General features: G+C 50.8%; 1 long non-coding RNA gene across 3 annotated transcripts; it reads left to right on the top strand.

The window, feature by feature from the left end:
* Positions 1-4,057: 4,057 nt before the first annotated feature.
* Positions 4,058-16,869, top strand: LOC131500793 (uncharacterized). 3 transcript variants are annotated; one of them, XR_009256465.1, is made up of 4 exons: positions 4,058-5,757; positions 9,250-9,313; positions 11,655-11,779; positions 16,758-16,869. It is a non-coding gene; the product is annotated as an uncharacterized LOC131500793 (long non-coding RNA). The 3 variants fall into 3 exon arrangements; XR_009256466.1 differs by lacking the exon at positions 16,758-16,869 and having other exon boundaries at positions 4,058-5,506; positions 5,666-5,757; positions 11,655-11,870; XR_009256464.1 differs by lacking the exon at positions 16,758-16,869 and having other exon boundaries at positions 11,655-11,870.
* Positions 16,870-20,006: the final 3,137 nt, after the last annotated feature.

The following is a 20,006-nucleotide window of genomic DNA, read 5'->3' as shown; positions in this document are numbered from 1 at the left end:
CTTTCTGTTGCTTCATTACTGGTGTATAGAAATGCAACCAATTTCTATACATCGATTTTATATCCTGCGACTTTGCTGAATTTATGTATCAATTCTAGCAGTTTTTTGGTGGAGCCTCTTGGGTTTTCCATGTAGAGTATCATGTCATCTGTGAAAAGTGAAAGTTTGACTTCTTTGCCTATTTGAATGCCTTTTATTCATTTTGTTGTCTGATTGCTGTAGCTAGGACTTCCAACTCTATGTTAGACAACAGTGGTGAGGGTGGCCAACCCTGTCGTGTTCCTAATTTCAGGGAGAAAGCTCTCAGTTTCTCCCCCATTGAAGATGATATTAGTGTGGGCCTTTCATATATGGCTAGAAGAAACAGTTCTGTGAAGCCAACATGATCTGTCATTTAAATATAAAAGCTGTGAAAATAGGTAATAGACAGGAAGGAGATACAGGCTACATATATCTTGACTTAAGATATATATGTAGCTGGGGCGCCTGGGTGGCGCAGTCGGTTAAGCGTCCGACTTCAGCCAGGTCACGATCTCGCGGTCCGTGAGTTCGAGCCCCGCTTCAGGCTCTGGGCCGATGGCTCGGAGCCTGGAGCCTGTTTCTGATTCTGTGTCTCCCTCTCTCTCTGCCCCTCCCCCGTTCATGCTCTGTCTCTCTCTGTCCCAAAATTAAAAAAAAAAAAAAAAAAAAAACGTTGAGAAAAAAAAAAAAAAAGATATATATGTAGCTATCTGTGCATTAATTTTTAACAACTTTATTGAGATCACTTTTCATAGAGTGAAACCTTCAGGTTTTAACTGCACATGTTGGTAAGTTGTGACAAACGTGGAAAGTCAGACAAGATGCATGACAATGTCATGGCTCCAGAAAGCCCCCTGCTTCCTTCCTGGTCAGTATCCCGCCCAGAGGCCACCACACCCCTAGCCGCCTTCCTAATGTGGCCACTTCTGGCTCCTGTCACAACTCTGGATGTTTCTGTATGGGGCTGAAGAGTCTGAGTGAGCACTTGTCTCACAACTGCATTCTTAGTCTCCATTTTTAGTATAAACCGCATCCTTAATTTGTCTTCCTAAGATGTGTGGTTTCAGTGGTTTTCTAAAGTGGACTGAGAATCGAGTGTATTTGTAAGGCAGTCTAAGACCAGAATTCTTCCAAATATTCAAAAATTATTTTCTGTTTAATATTTATCTTGTCTATACCTAATTCAAGATCCATTTTTAAAAGAACTTCAACTTGCCTTTATCTTGATTTTCCAAGTCAAGTTTATCCTGGTTTTCATAGAAACCACTTTCTTTCATTAGCACTAGCCGGAAGCTGGTTTCCATAATAATAAACGAGCTCAGCAGTAAGGAGAGTGTGGACAAGCGGCATAAACGTGCTTGGGTGCAAACCTAAGTGTCCTGGTGAAGCTCACAGTAAGAAGTGGTCTACTGCGTTTCACTGAAGTGATGAGCCCGCTGAGCCCGCAACCACGTGAGTGGCAGAGCAGAGGCGGGTGTGTTACAGGTGCTTTACATACACATACAGACTGATGAGAACACACATGTGCGTGCTGCACCCCAGAGGTATCTACTTTCAGCATTTTTCCAGATAGTTTTCCGGGCTCTCAAGTGCTCTCATGCGCATAGAGCTAACATTATTGCAGGGTTTGAGGGAACAGACTGCAAGTAGGGGGTGCCCCAGTAGGACTCTCAGAGCTCAGTGAGAGCTGATGTACTCAGGGCCATGGTTTATTTTTTTAAATTTATTATTTTTTGTAACGTTTATTTATTTTTGAGACAGAGAGAGAGCATGAACGGGGGAGGGTCAGAGAGAGAGGGAGACACAGAATCTGAAGCAGGCTCCAGGCTCTGAGCTGTCAGCACAGAGCCCAACGCGGGGCTCGAACTCATGGACCATGGGATCATAACCTGAGCCGAAGTTGGACACTTAACCGACTGAGCCACCCAGGTGCCCCAGGGCCGTGGTTTATTACAGCAGAGGGATACAGGCGAACGTAACACAAGGAGAAGGCCACGGGGCAGAGTCCAGACAGAGCTCCCAGCTGTCTCTGGACAGCAGTCCTCCCTGGCATCCACGTGTCCTCACCAGAGCCCAGACTGGGCCACTGGGCCCCTGGGCCACATGTGCTTTGGTGTTGGCCTCTGGCAAGCTGGGCAGGGATGGTCGGGTTGGGGAGTGTTTTCCTTCCTTTAGATGCCACAGAAGCTCAGACTTTGCCCAGGTACTGTTAGCAGGCAAGTAGAACATGGTGACAGACGTAAAATGATCTCTGCCGGCAGGAATGCCCTTCCATCTGGCCCGCCCATTCCGCTCTTTCCATCTTCTCCGTCTGTCCCACTTGTCTCATCCGTCCTGATGATGTTTTGGGGTGATGGGTTCATAGGGTCTGGGGCCAACAGCCAAGAAAGAATTCTTGAAGATATCTTTGATGCAAAAAGGTCATTTTCTTAAAGTATGTGGACAGGACCCATGGCGGGAAGAGCTGCTCTGGGGTCGTGACAGGTAACTCAATCTTTACCCGTAGGTTGGGAGGGGGTCAGGGATAGAGTAAATCTCTAAGGAATTTTGGAAACAAGGTTTCTGGGACCTTGAGGGGTTAGCTGTTGCTAGGGAAACACCGTTTATTACCATTTAGTAAAACGTCGGTCATGAGACCCCCCCCCCCCAGATGTTTATCGGGGGGCCGTAAGTTTGGAGTGTGATTGCCAGCATGTATCTTGGGGCAGTTGAGATAAAGGAAGTAGACTTACAGGAACCTTGAGGTTGGGATAATGTTAAGCTAGGGTTCTCTTTTGGCCCCAGCAAAGTGTCATCATCCAGGCATCTGAGCTCCTAGAGGGAGGTCGTTCTGCGGGTCTCAAGGACTTGTCAGTGGGCTGTAGGCAGTAAGGAAATTTAATTTTTCATTTGCTGCAGTTTCCCACATCACCATGGCAAGCACTTAAACCCCTTTCCTTTGTTCTTGGGCAGCCAGGAGTGTCTGAGGAATATCATACATATTCCACCGGGGAGCGGGGTGGGGGTGATGCCAGCCTGTATTTGCCCTCGCTGTGCCCCAAGCTCCCTCATCACTTCCATCCGCCCCACCTGCCTCACTGGCCCCATCGACCCCACCCCTTCTGTCTGCCCCATCCGCTCCACCTCACATGGACCAGCCAGAGTGTGTGCAGGTTCACCTCTTTATGGTTCGAGAAGCCTGCCTCTATTGTGATGACTTCCCCGGTGGTCACAGCTCCTGCTTTGGGCAAAGGCCAGTAGATGCTTGGAAGGGTCTTGACCAACCTGAAGAGACTGGCAGATAAATTGCTTGCCTTTTCTCTAGATGGTCTAGAGAGGCAGTGGTTCCCTAAAGTCTCCCTGAAGATAACTCAGTGAGCCATCATCTTGCTGTTCCCTTTATAATCTGTGGCAAGCCAAAAAAAAAAAAAAAAAAAAAAAAAAAAAAAAAAAAAACCCAAAAAAACAAAAAAACCCACCACCAACAAAACCAAAGGGCATCACTTTGTATTTATTCCCCTTTCTTCCCACTGACACTCCTGCTCCTGCCTCTTAATCCTTCCCTGGGATTGCAGCCCTCACCCCATTCCCAGTGCACTGGTCTCTGGCTCAGTTTTCTGAAAGACACCATATCACCTCATGCAGAGGCCTAGCCATGCTGAGACAGAACTGAATGTTTGCCCTGTTAGAAAAAAATGTGAAACATTAAGATAGAAAAACAAAAAAATTATTGTCGTTCCCCTCTAGGTTTTGTGATTCAGTTCGGGCCTGTGCCTTTTATTGCCTTGAGCTATTTTACAGCTTTTAAACTGTAGGAAAACTTATAATAATGCAACTAATTATCGCCCATAGAAATGCAACTAAATTTTGTCCTTTGGAATGCAATTGCCCTGTTGATACTGACATCTATTTGTAGATTTATTTCAGCATTTCTGATTGCCTGTATACAAATGTGTCTGAACTCTGCCTTGAACTGGTTGTAATATCTTACGTGTTCCTCACAAGTTAAACAAAGTATGTGCCGTGTTGCCGTGTGTTTTTGTTTTGTTTTTGTTTTTGTTTTTTTTTTTTTTCCTGCGTAGGACTCATGACTTTGAAAACAAACGTCCTTTACAGCCCCCACCCCCAGCCTTTGCCTGGAGTCTGTCTGGAGCAGGTTTGGAAGGGCTTCCCTTATGTGTCTTTCAGCCAGAACACAGCACGGTGCAAACTGTCACTCGTCTTCCTACTTGTTCACCGTAAACGGTGGCCAAACACGCCACCCCAAGACGGCCACCCCACTTTGGCATAAGATGATTTGAGCAAAAGGCACTTGAAAAACAGCAGCTACAAGAAGAACGTCTGTATCTCCCCCTTTCTTCCTGAGAGCAGGACACAGACCAGGGTGAAGTCGCTGTCCCTGCACCAGGGGGAAGGAAGTGGTCTTGCCAAGGGGATGGGAGCCCAGGCCGAGAGAATTCTTGTTGAAATAACTCCTATCCAGGTATTTTGGATACTTTCCCACTGTCCCTTTCTGTTCACACTAGCATGAAACCTCTCGTTTTTGCCAATCCTGGGTCTTCATTCTCCTTATGAGGGTTCCCTCCCATGTGATGAAAAACTTATGTAAAATAAACTTGTGTGTGTTTCTCCTGCTAAGTCTCAGGCCCAGGCCAGAGACCCCAAGAGGGTTGAGAGAATGGCATTCCTCCCTCCACCAGACGGAGTGCCTCCAGTGCAGGACCCTGTCGTCCATCTTGCTTCCCTCCCACTGACTCCTCAGTCCCAGAGCCCCTCGGGCAGGAAGTGGGGACTGTCTGCCGAGTAAATGATCTGTGTCCACAGCACCCACCCATCTCCTTCCCGCCTCAGCCCATTCATGCTCAGACCAGCATCAGCATAAGGGAGGACAGTGGTTTGCTTACACGCATCCTTTAGGAAGACACGTGCCCTTACAGGGCTTGAGCGGCTGACAAAACAAGGACTTCTCTGTGTATACACTGGCACATACTAATGCTCCACGTTCCCAGTGGAGCTCCAGGAGCTAAAAATAACCACGCGTGTTCTGTTTTATACAGAAAAGAGGAAATGTGCAGCTTAGTTTGTAACATTTACTATTTTTGAAAACCTGATTTTTTTCCACATGTATTTTTAAAATGTCTTTGGAGATGTCCTTGCAGGAAAATGCACAATGCAGATTTCACCAAAGGTCCCTGCATTCTGTAATCCACATCTTCAGGAAACAATTGCTGGAGACCGGATACACTTGACGAGATGGGTTTTCGGGAAGCCGCCCAGATGCAGATCACCAGGGGTCATAGGAGGGCCAAAGGGCCCCGGGACCTCGGAAGCCAGGTCTCTGCCTAGTCTGCCCCCTGTGCAAGGAGGGGCACATGATCCCATGACCACAGGCTGACAGTGGGAGCGCGGGCCTCTGTTATCCTGAGAGATGAGCGAGAGGTGACCGTCATGCAGTGTCGCTCTGACCGCCACTGAGCGCAGTCTTTCGTGAAAAGACGGGAGGGAGGTGTGTGTGCTATAGGTCTTCATCTCGTACTGCGTATTTGCTCCTTAAGTGAGTGTGGGGAGGGTCTCGGTTTCTAAGGCTCCCCTGTAAGAGACGGCAGGCTATGATGGTCATGAGCTGGTGGTGTTCAGTGTTGTTCGCTGCCCTTCCTTCTCACAGGGACGCTGGGAGGTTGAAAAATATGTGAAGAACAAATGAAGTAAAAAGAAAGAGACACAAGTTGCCTACAGCACAGGAAGTTGGGAACGTGGGTGAGTAATCACAGACCATGGAGGTATTTCCATGAGCAAAGAGCACAGGGACTGCGGGTGGGTGTGTGGGTGTGGGTTTGGCAGAAGAGGGTCCCTGCTGGCTCTGGGCACATCAGAGGGCAGGGCTGCCTGGGCGTCTTCTGGGAGGTTCTTCCCCAAGGCCACCATGGTGGGCCCTTCCCATCAGGACCTCTCCTTCCAGATGCAGGGAGCTGGCTACATGGCTGGCCACTGCAGACCTGAGCAAATGTGTCTGGGGTATAGAGCCAGGGCGGTGGGGGGAGGTGGGAAATGCATAGTATTTTGTAGTAAGGACAATGGCAACAAGATGTATGAAATGAGCATGTTTCCAAAGAAAGTCAGTAGTGATTTGGAAAATGTGATAGGGACAAACTGAGGCCTGATCTCAGTGGTAAGTACCTAGGAATTAACTTCTCCAGAAAGACAGTGGCTTAATGTGGAAAATGCTCACTATCTCACTGAGGTTATTAAAACAGTGAGTGAAAGAGACACCATCACCGGAAGGCAAAGACTGAATAGCATATGCGTTAATTCTCCTGGGTTTTAAAGATGTCGTATGAGTCACGACAAAATTATATCTCGATCTTTGAAGCCTGCTAATGTGATTCAAGCTCACCTGGAGAAGAAGTGAATGTGAAGAACCATAAGCGCTTTAAGAGAAGAGGTCTCTCGGGGCGCCTGGATGGCGCAGTCGGTTAAGCGTCCGACTTCAGCCAGGTCACGATCTCGCGGTCCGTGAGTTCGAGCCCCGCGTCAGGCTCTGGGCTGATGGCTCGGAGCCTGGAGCCTGTTTCCGATTCTGTGTCTCCCTCTCTCTCTGCCCCTCCCCCGTTCATGCTCTGTCTCTCTCTGTCCCAAAAATAAATTAAAAAACGTTGAAAAAAAAATTAAAAAAAAAAAAAAAAAAGAGAAGAGGTCTCTCTTGAGGTCAGAGATTACTTATCAGGCCTCCAGCTGTAGTCCAAGCTACAATCAGCCACAAAAAGGTAGTGTGCCTGCAGGAGCCCTCATTTATATCAATGGAAGATCATAGATCACTCTGGAAAGAATCAGAATTTATGCAATAATTTTATGTGTTCATGTAACAATCTACTAAATGTTAATAGGATCATCATTAATCAATGAAGAACAGTTATTCAGTCAATCATATGGGACCAAGAAATAAATTACATACACTAAAAGTAGATCTTAGAATGTGCTAAGAATGTACTTAGAATGTAGTAAATTCTAGGCAGATTTGATTTCAAAATAAAACCACAAAAGAACAAGAAGACAAGACAAAACAGGAGTCTACTCTAAGTAGAAAACTCTTAAGTTTTATCAACTCTAAGATGAAAATGTCATTTTTAAGAAAAAAATGTAAGCGAGCACACACAAAAAAGATTTGAATTGACACTGAAATTATAAATTAAGACGAAAATAAGGATGAACAATTAGGAAGGTAATTTAATTATAAAAAATTTATAGGCATGCTCCCCTAGTATGTAAGAATTTCTTAGAAATGATTATCAAAAGGCAAAAGACATGGAAGACAAACACAAAAATGAGAATAGTAAACACGGAAAAATGTTTAGCATCGTTACTGAGCAAATCAGACTTAGATAGGAAATTGTTACTGACTTTAAGAGGATTGTATGCAGCGTTGGTAATGAGGCATTTCAAGTTCTCGTGGTGGTACTGGTGGTAGGAAAATACAGACTTTCTTCAGCCTTAATTAAGGAGAGATGTCGACACGGCTCCTTTTTTTCTACTTCCCTTTCACCGTTCAGTCCCTTCCTAAAGATTTCAGGGCCATTCTTTTCGGGGAATGAGCCCAGGGGCAAGGGCAGGATGAGGCCAGCATGGTGGGTCATCACTCAGAGCTTCCTTGGAGGAGGCAGCATCCACTGGGGAGCCCGCAAGTAGGCAACCTGGCACTCTGCACACAGCACCCCGAGAGATTGGCCCGAGTACCCCTTGCACTAAAAGAAATGAGGACTTTTTGGACCGACAGCTCATTTTGGTGCTGGAGCAGGGAAAGATGAGCAGGAAACATCAGACTGTGCGAGACAGGAAATGCTTCCAGAATGGTGGCAACACATCAAACACCACACAAGCCAGTATGGAGGGTCCCACCTGCCAACTGTAGGACAATTGCAGCATCAGAATAAGTAAAATTAGGGACAGCTTGCATATACTAGAAACCACACATTAAACTGATGTAAAGAAATGCACAAATAAGTTCAAAATTCCATGAGAAATGGAACATTGAAATAGACTCAAAGTTCCTCCTCTCAAAATTCTTTTTTTTTTAAAGTTTATTTATTTTGAGAGAGAGAGGGAGCATGCACGGGGAGGCGGCGGGGGGGGGGGGGGGGGCTGCGCAGAGAGAGGAGAGAGAGAGAATCCCAAGCAGGCTCCGTACTGTTAGTACAGAGGCCAGTGCAGGGCTCAAACTCCCGAACCGTGAAATCATGACCTGAGTTGAAATCAAGAGTCAGATGGTCAACTGACTGAGCCACCCAGGTGCCCCTCTCTCAAAATTCTTATTAACTGCAAAGAAAATAAGTGGAGAAGACTAGGGGACACGGGGGTAGTCAGGTGACAGGAACATCATCCGTAAGGGGACAAATTGCCACCTGATGTGTGATTAGGACAGTTTCTTGTGCAGCATTCCTGCTAGAGGTGCATCTAATCATGGCAAGACATCAGACAAACCCAAATGGACAGACGCTCCACAAAATAACTGACCTGTATTCTTCAAATGCACCAAGATCGCGAGAGTCCCGACGAGACTAAGAGCTTCTCCTGACTGAGAAGAAAGAGGGTAAAGAAGCCAGCACACAGCTCTAAGCTGGACCTTCTTTCTCTAATGGCAGCATGGGGACAAATGGCAAAACTTGGATGGGGCCCAGGATTAGGTTAGTGCAGTGTAACGGGATTAACAAAGCATCGTGTCCCTTTCCTGGTTTGATTTTGATGGTTGTGCCGCCCTGATGTAGCACAGTGTCCTCGTTTGTGGAAAGATTCTGGGGGTGATGGAGCCTTCCAGTCAGCAGCTTATTTTTAGAGCAGTCAGAAAAAAATCCTTGCACCACACTTGCAACCTTTGCATAGGTTTGAGATTGTCACCCGTACCCACGTAAACACACGCACACACACACATGCATGCGTGCACACACACGAGCACACAAGTGTGTGCGCACACGCGTGCATGAGCACACGTGGGCACACGCACACACGTATGTGTGAGCGTGCACACATGCACACACACGCACACACATGCAGCCTTGGAGTAAACAGACGTGCTCTTTGGCCCAGCAGTTCTCCTTCAGGAATCTTTCCCAGGACAGTAGCTAGAGTCCCCACCCAAGCTGCGTGCAGGAAGAGGTTCACTTCATTATCGTGACACGCTGGAAACCAGGTGAGTGCCTACTAGCAAGGAGGTGCGTCCTGACGCAATCGTGTGGTGAATGTCTGTTTCATCACTAGGAGCCGTGTTTATGAAGAATGTTCGACAACAGTGGAATCTGTCCACAGCATGCTGTTCATGGAGGTAAGTTTACAGACTAGTGTAGCCAAAGTTTTCCCGGTCAAACAAGTACGCAGAGATGTGAAGGTCGGGGAGGTTCGGGGCAGCAGGCGGACTTGGTATGAGATTCGGCACGCACAGAGACAGGAGGATGGAGGAGGGGGAGGGGCTAGAGCACCTTTAGGAAGCAGGGCGACGGGGGACCCTCCCAGGCTTACTTATGGCTGGGCCTTCCCTTGGGAAACCAGCCCCAGGATCAGCTCAAACTCAGAGTCCCCCCAAGCTGGGCACACTCCCAGGGCCGAGCACGAAAGGAAGTGAGCCTTCCAAGGACGTCGCTCCCATGTCTCCCATGGCCTCTGGGCTGCAGCTGGGGCTCTCAGGGAGTGTTGCGTTCCCCAGGCTGGACCACATGCTCCCCACCCTCCATGCTGCTCCTTCCGCATACGGCCACCTTCTGGAAGGACAGCACTCTCCCCCAGACTCCCACCATGACTCTCCTGTCCTGAGTGGACCCCATCCCTCTGTGGAAGGGAGCAGCCTCAGTGCAGGCCCAGGCTCTGGGAGGAAGCTCCAGGCACAGCTGCCAACAGTGAACATTCAGGAGCAGCCAGCAGCCAACGCAGGGCCATGGTGACAGGTGCTGTGGACAGGTCTCTGTCACTGGGCGTGTCCACCGTGATTAGCGTCTGTGTCTCCAGCCTGGCTTGTCTTGGGCCCTGCCTGCGCCAGCCTGTCATTTGCCAGGAACTGGAGACGGGGAGCTTCTGTAATGAGAAGATAGTTGTCAAGCTCTGTTTCTCTCCAACACCCGAATCTCCCGACAAGGATTATAATCGAAGCCTGATTTGCAAGGGCATGAACCCATTCTCTGGCGGCTGTGATGCTGCTTCTTGGGGTCTCTGGGTCCAGTGTGTGTGGGGTGGGGGGCTCAGAGGAGGATTCAGGTGCAAGAGAAGCAGCCCCAAATGATCTGGGCTTCCACAGCAGGGCCGGTGCCTGTGGGCCTGGGGTCAGGCTATAGGAGTTCAGAACCCAGCAGTTTGTCACTCTCTCCATGCCTCAGTTTCCCCAACTCTGCAATGGGTGTAATAACAATACTTAACTACTTCATAGACCTTTTAAGAAGCAACTACAATATGTAGAAACTCCCAGAGCAGAGGCCGGCATGGAGGGAACTCACTCTGAAGTGTTAGCTGACTGTAAGAGCAGCCTAATGTCAGTTGTAATAGCAGAGTAGGCACCAGGCATGTGTGGGGCCCTTACTTGGCCTCTGGCCACTCAGTGCAGAGCAGGTGAAGGGCTCTGGGCTGGAGTTTTGTCACTGCCCATAAAAAACACAGCTACCCGTTGGTTGCTTCCTGAAGGATAGACAGTGAGAGGGGTCCAGGGTTACCCCACTCACCCCAACCATTTGGCACAACCTGCTCTGGTGCCCCAGGTGCCCCTGTAATTGATCTAATTAGCCTGGACCATGAGAGGCCAGGGAGCTGGGCTGTGACCTGCGTTTCGCAGCCAAGGGTGGACTGATGGATGTGTCTAGCAGGCCCAGCCCCTCAGCAGCTCTCCTTAGTGGTATTTTCTGACCCATCTGGGGAGCAAGGACTGGCTGGAGCCCTGGGCCTCACAACAAGGTTGTTTCCCCTTCCTTGGACTCACGGGGCAAGCAGTGGTGTTGGGATGTGTCCCTTGATGGTGGCCCAACTCGAGGGGTCCCTGGGCTCCCAGGAGATAGCCAGCCTGGGGGAATCTCCTCCTGACAGGAGTCTCACTGGATGGACACCTGCACTTCTAGTGGTGGAATGAGGATGAGGGATGTGCGCTTTCTGGCCAGATCGAGGCCCAGGCTCACTGGCCAGTGGTCTTCTGCCACCCTCTGCAGTTCTCCCAGGCAGACCCCAGCACAGAGATGCAGGTAAGGCTGGAACTAGAGGGAAAGTTGTAGCCTCAGTGCATATGTGAGAATATAGGAACACCTAATCACTGATAAGTTCAGCATTTGTCGTGCATTAGGAAAGGAGAAGTATAACTACAGGTGACCCTTGAGTAACATGGGTTTGAACTGCATGGGTCCACTTATACAAGGGTTTTTTTTTTCTTCAATAAATACAGTATAGTACTTTAAATGCATTTCTTCTTCCTTATGATTTCTTAGTAACATTTCTTTTCTAGCTTACTTTACTGTAAGAATACAGTATATAATACGTGTAACATACAAAATATGCGGCAATCAACTGTTTACGTTATCAGTAAAGCTTCTGGTCAATTGTAAGGTATGAGTAGTTAAGTTTCTGAGGAGTCAGAAGTTACACATGGATTTCCAACTGTGTGGGGAATTGGTGCCCCTACCCCCGTGTCGTTCCAGGTCAACTGTCTTCTATAATACCCATACGTAGTGAACCCAGTGCCTGAAATGGAAAGACTGACAGTACTAAGTATCAGCACGGGTGTGTAGCTGCCGAGATTCTGCGGGCCTGCAAGTGGATGTTTGTAAGTGCATGGGATCTTTTTTATTTCTGGATCTGAGTACAAAGTACACACATGTTTTCACTTTATAAAGCTTTTGTGTATGTAAGCCACACCTCAGTAAAAACGTGTATTTATTTATTGTATTAAAAAATTTTTAAGGGGGGCACCTGGGTGGCTCAGTCGGTTAAGTGTCGGACTTTGGCTCAGGTCATCATCTCACGGTCCGTGGGTTCGAGCCCCGCGTCGGGCTCTGTGCTGACAGCTCAGAGCCTGGAGCCTGCTTCGGATTCTGTGTCTCCCTCTCTCTCTGCTCCTCCCCTGTTCTCTTTGTCTCAAAAATAAATAAATGTTAAAAAAAATTTTGAGAGAGAGAGAGAGAGAGAGAGAGAGAGAGAGAGACAGAGCATGAGTAGGGGAGGGGCAGAGAGAGAGAGGGAGACACAGAACCTGAAGCAGGCTCCAGGCTCTGAGCTGTCAGCACAGAGCCTGACGCAGGGCTCGAACTCACATACTGTGAGATGATGACCTGAGCCGAAGTCGGACGCTTAACTGACTGAGCCACTCAGGTGCCCAAAAATGTGTATTTAGAGAAAAAAAAAAATGAAAACACATTGACAGTGGGGCCTGCAGTACTGACCTGTGCGAGGCCCCTCTGTGACCTTGGACAGCCCCTTTCTTGCTCTGGGACTCGTTTTCACAATTGCAGAGCAGAGGAGGCCACATAGATCTTGCTGTTATTCTGACACAATGAGGTGGCACCCCAATTACCCCTCCGAGGTGGGACCCACCAGCGCACACTGTCCCAGGGACCCGTTGAGAGCAAGGCCACTCCAGACAACCGTCCACGTGGGCAGGGGCTCCAGCACATGTTGGAGCGGTGGGGTAGCAAACGTCAGGGGGTTCCAGGCTCCAGTGTGCGGGCACTAATACAAAACCCAGTTTTGCACAAATGCCAAGCATCAGGCCTAGAAATAGGCCTCGTTTCCCCCTGCGCCCTGATTGCACAGGAATGTTTCCTTCACTGCTGGCCCTGCAGAAGTCTCTTGTCAGTATTATCTACTCCTTTGGTTTTCCTCATTTTGTTCAGGGAGAGAGGGATGCCTGCGGGATCCACGGCTCTTGCCACGGCTCCCCCCGAGGGCCTGGAACGTCCCATTCTTGTGTATGGACGCAGTAGCATTTTCCACACTGTGTCCATTTGCATCTGGCCAGCAACTAGCATCAGAGCCCCAGCCCCTGTCCGTGGGCATCTTCACCATGACCTTGACCTTAGGGCCCCATGGCCCTGAGCAGCCTGGCTCAGTCACCCATGACTCATGGAGTCCACAGACTCCCACTTCCTTTGGATTGTCTAGAATTGGCCCATCTGTCAGGCTGATCTCATTTTCCACTTGGAGAGAGAGAGGGGCCTCCAAGTGAACCCTCCACTGCTGAGAGGGTGGTAGGCCCACAGATCTAGGCTGAGGCCGTGACCTTCACCCAGGAGCACAGTTCCCATTTTCTGTCAGACCCACTCCCGGTAGCTGAGAAGGAGCCTCTGACCATTGCTGAAATGCCCATTGGTTCAGGAAATCTTTTACTAATATATAAACACCCAGACAACACGTGTCAGTCTGTGCTACAGACTGAAATTGTGTTATCGCGTTTGCTTTCAAAACATCCCCTCTGGGGCGCCTGGGTGGCGCAGTCGGTTAAGCGTCCGACTTCAGCCAGGTCACGATCTCGCGGTCCGTGAGTTCGAGCCCCGCGTCAGGCTCTGGGCTGATGGCTCAGAGCCTGGAGCCTGTTTCCGCTTCTGTGCCTCCCTCTCTCTCTGCCCCTCCCCCGTTCATGCTCTGTCTCTCTCTGTCCCAAAAATAAATAAAAAACGTTGAAAAAAATAATTAAAAAAAAAAATAATTAAAAAAAAAAAACATCCCCTCGCTCGAGCGGCCCCAGGCCTGCAGGCGGCAAGAGCACTGTCTCACAGAAGGGCAGACGCAGCTCCCCGAGTGAGGTAGGCTGCTCAGCCTCACAGAGGTGGCCCCGGTGCTGGCCGCAGTCCCCAGCATCCAATGTCAGGCAGTGCTCACTAATTTGCTCCTTTTTCCTGTTTCCTTGTTCATTCCTTCTTCCTTTTGTTCACTCAAACAGCTTCACTGAGATGCGATTCACCTAGCACCCAAGTCACCCATTTAAAGGGTATACTCCTGTGGTCTTAGTGTGTTCATAAATGCATAACCACTGGCCACGGTAAATTCTGGAACATTTTCACCAGCACAGGTGCCCGTATGCTTTACCTAGCAGTCCACAGTGACTATACGGCCACAGTTGGCCAGGTGTCATGGAGAGCCACCTGTGGCTTGGCTCCTGGTGCCATGGACCCTGACCTGCCCTTGCTGGTACCCAGCTCAGCTACGGCTCTGCTGTGCTTCCCAGCCCTGCCCAGCTCCTGGTACAGAATGCCTGCTTAGGGGCAGGAATGTGGGACCGGGGCCTCAATAAAGTGGTCCAGACCTGGGTAAAACACCAACATAAAATAAGAATCGCATAGACAGGCCTCATCTTAACTATTGCAGTGGCACCTGCCCTGCGTTCTCCAAGGTCATAGCACAGTTTGCCTTAAAACCTCCCATGGTGGCTGTGGATGCTTGACGTGGCATGGGACCCAGGGACCCTACCCCCAGTTAAAATAGTTACTGAGGCCCTCTGTGAATCAAAATCAGGCCCTCAAGGATTGAAACCTTAGGCAAGTGAAGGGCGATTATTTCCACACTCGTCCAGTCAACAGCCTGCCAACCAGGAGAGCATAGTCCCTTGGTAGTGGCCACCACCTCACTGCTGGGGGCCCGCAGTGAAGCCCCGCACCCGACATTACTGAAGTCGCTGAGCCCATGTGACAGGAGCTGATGGGGATTTTGCTGTTGCAGATTTGACCGATCGGTTCTATGGATGCCCATTTCAGCCGCAGTGTCTTTATGCTGGCAGACATCTTGGCCTGTGCTCACCACCCTGCAGTTTCTCTGCCCCTGGGAGCCGAGGCTGTAAGGCCCTGGGCACCACTGCCCCCTCCTTCCCAGAGACACACCCTGGACAGACTGTGGGGCCTGGGCAGCTGAGTCTGGATTTGGGGTTGCCGCTGGCCCTGCTCCTTCATCCAGGAGCTGTGGCTCAAGAGAGTGAAGCATGCAGACATTTTTGCTGGCCTGGCAGCATCCCCTTGCCCGCAGGCAGAAGGAACCCTCACATAGGATGGGCAGAGAAAGCACTTCGGGGCACCAGCAGGCTTAGCTGCCTTCTGGCTGCAGAGCGGTGCCCGAGGCAGGCATGGGCCCACCCGCCTTGTTCCCCCAGTGCATTCGGGCAAGGCTTGGCTCCTCTGGGAAGACAGCTGATCTGGGAATGAGTCCATCTGGGATGGAGTTCAAGATCTGTACTCACCAGCTTCATCATCCCTTGACCTTCAGGTGCAAGCCCCAGGTGGGCCCTCCTCCTGAGGCTCCCTGTCCTCTGCACACCTCAGGCTCTGTCTGGGGCATGTGGTCCGAGGGGGTCCCCCCCCCACCCTCCCCAGCCCTTGCCAGGGAGGATGCCCACCCTCGTCCAACCCAGACAAAACCTGCTGTTCCCAGCGTTACCGTAGGAACAGATTCAGGACAGGGCTGAGCTCCTCCTCCCTGGTAGCTTGGAGATCCCGAAGGCAGCTGGCATTCTGCTAGGCCCCTGCCGTGCCGAGGCATCCGATGGCAAAGGGCACTGCACCTGAGCACAGCACTGCCACTTGTCACCCAGGGGACAGGGCCCTGTGCTCCCAGGACTGTCAAGCACATTCTGGATGCTTTACTGCTACTAAGGTTGGGGGGGGGGGGGAAGCTGCTGGCGGAGGGAGTCAGACTATGAACATGTTAAAAGTCGGGGGTGTGTGTAAAGTTATTGCACATAAATATTCTGCAAACAGCTGCCTAGAATATTCCTTATATTGGAAAGTATGCTTTGAGGTCATTACTCAGGATTTTATAGGCCATTTCTTGGCTGAGCCCCAGGATGGCTTATGGCTTTGCAAAAAGGCGACGCCACATTTTATGAATGACAGGTGGCTTTTATCACACCTCTGCATTATCGCTACGGTAATAGGGCTGTGGCGATGCCCTGCGGCCGGGGGCACCTGAGCGGGTGCAGCGGGCACAGCCTGCAGGTCTGGCCTTGAGTAGGGGTCCCCGGACGACACTGACTGAGGTCCATTTCCCACTCTGTTTTCCTGCCAGTGGAGTCAGTGCAGCAGAACAGCTGCTGGTGCCCCTGTATCTGGGCACAGCCCTGAGGCACAGCCCTGAGGCGGGCTGGCCTCCGCGGGGATTGGGTGCCACCCCCTCCACCAACCCGAAGGCCCCGCACTGAGGTCTTTGTCCTTCCTCCTCCCTTCTCTGCTACGTGACCATCTGCATGGACCCACCTGGCCATCCCATTCTCCCTATCAATTCTTGTCTTTCTTTTTTTCTCTGGCTGTAATCCAGGCCTGGCATGTAGGGGTAGGGGACTGACACTAACTGTGGCCAGATCTGCTCCAGCCCTGTTTTCATTGTAGCAGAATTATTTAAAAAATGTTTTTAAGTGTTTATTTATTTTTGAGAGAGAGAGCAGGAAAGGGACAGAGAGAGAGGGAGACACAGAATCTGAAGCAGGTTAGCTCTCAAGAGCTGTCTGCCCAGAGCCTGATGAGGGGCTCAAACCCACAAACTGTGAGATCATGACCTGAGCCAAAGTCGGACGCTCAACCGACTGAGCCAGCCCCACAGCAGAATTATTTTTAATAAATATATTTAATTTGCAACCTGGGAGAAATCGCTGCATTTGACCAAAAGAGGCGTGACTTATGATTTGAAAATCAGCCCTGCTCAGAAAATAGTTAAAGAAAAGATGGACACACACATTCCGGGCTCTTCACATGACTTCCAGAGAGTATCAGAAAGAAGCCCAGGGAATGGGGACTAATCCACGGCTGATACTGTTGTTTTTCCAGCAGGTCACAGGGCAATGAGTCAGGAAGCAGAGCTAGGCTGAGTCAAGGCCACAGCCCAGGAACTGCGGTAAGAGACCTGGTGACTCTGTGGACTGGCCCTAGAGGAGCAGGGGTCAGGGTTCTGGGGGCCGGGGTAGGAGGGAAGGGGATGGGGCAGGTGGGGAGTGTACTGGCAAGAGCAGGCAGGGCTGGAGACTGGGGACAAGGGCTGTGACTATCTGGAGGGTGTCAGGTGTGCCGAGGTGCTGCTCCCTCCCTGAGACTCATAGCCAGCAGACGGGCTGGGTAAAACGAAGGTGTCTACAGAATACCTACGTGCCACACTTATTCTGCAAGGTGGGTGGGCCCGCTCACCCTCACAAAGCCTAGCGTTTCCTGGGGCATTGAGCTGTGCTCCGTCAGCTTCAAACAGGAGCAAAGTCGAGTGTTTGGGATGAGAGAGAGAGCTCTTGGGCCCCATAGCTGCTCCTGAGAGAAGGGTGGAGAGGTCGGACCGAGGCCCAGCTTGCAGCATTCCAGGAGCGTCTCCATCCCACTGGGCTGGCTGCTCCCCACTCTAGAGCCATGTGACTGGCCAAGCTGTTGAGCCACCCCAGCCAGGGTGTCCCATCGGTGATGGGGTGGCAGCACCCCTCTGCGTGTGGGTCCTGAGGCCCCAAAGCCCCTCGGCTGTGGCACGGCCAGCACACTCTGAGGCTCTTGGCTCTCGGCCCAGGTCCCCTCCTCACTTCCTCCTACTCTGTCACCCAGGCAGCTCAGTGGGACCACTGGACAACCCCATGGGGTCTGTGGGGCCTCCTTTAGAGATGGCCAGGCTGGGCCGAGTGGAGGGCTGCACGGGGCAAGCAGAGCATGGGGCCCCTCTCACTCTCCCTGACCGTGGCAGAGCTGCTGTGTGGCTCTCCGTGCCCCTTCCCAGTGACGGGTCTGGCTGGGACAGGGAAGCTTGCCTCACCTGGGTCTCAGACTTTCAGCGCTGAAGAAGACAAGGGCAGTGTAAGGAGAGTGGAAGGCCCCTAACTCATGCTGGGGAGTCAGGACAGGCTTCTTGGGGGAAGAAGGAACATTGAGATAGTCCTGGTGGATGAGGCAGGGTGGGGGCTGGGCCCGGAGGGGCTGCACCTGGGGCCGGAGGGAGCAGGGAGAGCCCTGTGAGGGGCACTGAGTGGGGGAGGGGTGGGGTGCCGTCTAGAGAAGCCTCCGGGTGTGGAGGGGAATAGAGGTGGCAAGGAGCTGAGCACGGGGCTGGGCCAAGGAGCGGCCACGAGGTGGAGGGGAGACTAAGTCAGGCAGGTCCTGCGGAGACTTCAGGTCGGGGTGGAAGGGGATGATGTTGAAGGGAAGAGGGGCATGGCCCCTCGGCCAGAGCTGGAAGTTGTGCCGAGACCCGGAATCTGAAATGGAAGAGGCCTGCCAGGTGCCCTCTGTCGCTGCTTTCTCCCCGCGGTGCCCACCCCAGCCCCAGCCCTGGACCAGCGGACTATGGCTGTTTACGAGGCTGCAGTGTCCCCTGCCAGACAGCAGTGTGTTTCTCATCAGTGCCATGAAGCCATGTGACTTTGAAGCAGATGAAATGTACACTTTCCCCAAGCGTGACCCAGAGGATGTGAAGTTCATGCCGGAGGCAGTTCTAAAATTGGACGGGTAACTGCTGCTTCTGCTTCCTGTGATGGTTTTTGTAAGATCACACCACACTCACTCCTTCACAGAAAACAACTAGAAAATCTGTACAGAGTGCAAACAGGAGCCTCGTGAGGGTACTGAGGAGCAAACAGCGCAGAAGAGAATGCTCCTTTCCACCTCCAGCTGGGCCACGTGCAGGGGCCGCATGCAGTTGGGCCGTGCGGGAGCCAGTCTGAGGGGAAAACCGGTCTTTGTGGCCTGGAGAATGAGATCAATACGGCTGATGGAGCTTGGCCACTGCGGTTTGGGGAAGAAATGTACAGGGAATCTGCACCCCTGCCTGCCCACCCTCCCGACTGACCGGACCGCATACACACAGCATTCCGGAAGCAACCGGGCAAGGACAAGACCTGAACGGAGGCTGGAGCTGCGGCCCCAGGGACCTGAGTTAGTGCAGCTGACATCACCACCCGCTGAACCAAATGAGACACAGCACTGGCAAAAAATAACAGAATCCAGAACCGCCTCCAGACCACATTCACAATGTGGACACGATTCAAAATCGCCACCCGACATGCAAAAGACTAAGTCAGTGGGACATATTCCTCAGAGAAAGGAACGTGAACGAAGAGAGAGCCCAGGGTGCCCCAGGGTGAGGACAGCAGGTGGGGCTTGTACTTCATGCACCACGACTCTCGGCGGCTAGCTGCAGAGACATTGGCCTTATGTCCCCTTGACAAGTGACACTGTAGGACTTGCACCGGGACCTTCTTTGTCCCTGGGTCAGAAATCTATTTCATCTCATAATAACACAGCTACTACAGCTCTTTCAGTTAGCGTTAGTGGTAGGGTTCTCCAATCTCTTTTAATTTTTTTTAGTATTTATTTATTTGAGGGAGGGGCAGAGAGAGAGAGAGAGGGAGAGAGAGAGACTCCCAAGCAGGCTCCACACTGAGTGTGGAGTCCAACATGGGGCTCGATCCCACAACCCTGCGATCATGACCTGAGCTGAAATCAAGAGTCAGACTCTTAACCGACTGAGCCACCAGGAGCCCCTTATTTGTGTCTTTCTATTTAAAGTGGATATGGGGCAGGCAGAACATAGCTGAGTCTTGCTTTCTTACTCAGTCTCGCAAATTATGCCTTTCGATTGGGGTTTGTAGAGCATTTTCATCTAATGCTACTGTTGAGTAGAGTCGGCCTTAAATCTATGATCTTGCTATTTTTTGTTATTGTCCATCTGGTTTTCATTTCCCTTTTCCTCTTAATCTGCCTTCTTTTGAATAACTTGAGCATTTTTTATGATTCCATTTAATCATATCTTTCCTGGTTCCCTGTAATTGTGTGTGTGTGTGTGTGTGTGTGTGTGTGCGTGTGCGCGTGCGCTCACACGCGTGCTTTAGGGTTTGTAATGCACAACTTTAACTTATCACTGCCCATTTTCACGTAATATCACTCCCCCTTGATGACAGTTTGGTAACCTCACAGCGGCACAGCTCCCTCCCTTGCCTGTGGCCTCAGTGGTGCTATCCCCGTGCATTTTGTCCTTCCTGTGTTAGACGCCCCCCAAGAACGCACCTCTTTCTTCACATCAGGTCTCTGTGCAGCATCATCTTCTTTCTGCCT

This window comes from Neofelis nebulosa, chromosome 18 (assembly GCF_028018385.1).
Source record: "Neofelis nebulosa isolate mNeoNeb1 chromosome 18, mNeoNeb1.pri, whole genome shotgun sequence".
NCBI lineage: Eukaryota > Metazoa > Chordata > Mammalia > Carnivora > Felidae > Neofelis > Neofelis nebulosa.
Note: the sequence above shows the minus strand (reverse complement) of the source record. Positions and strands in the feature narration are given on the sequence as shown.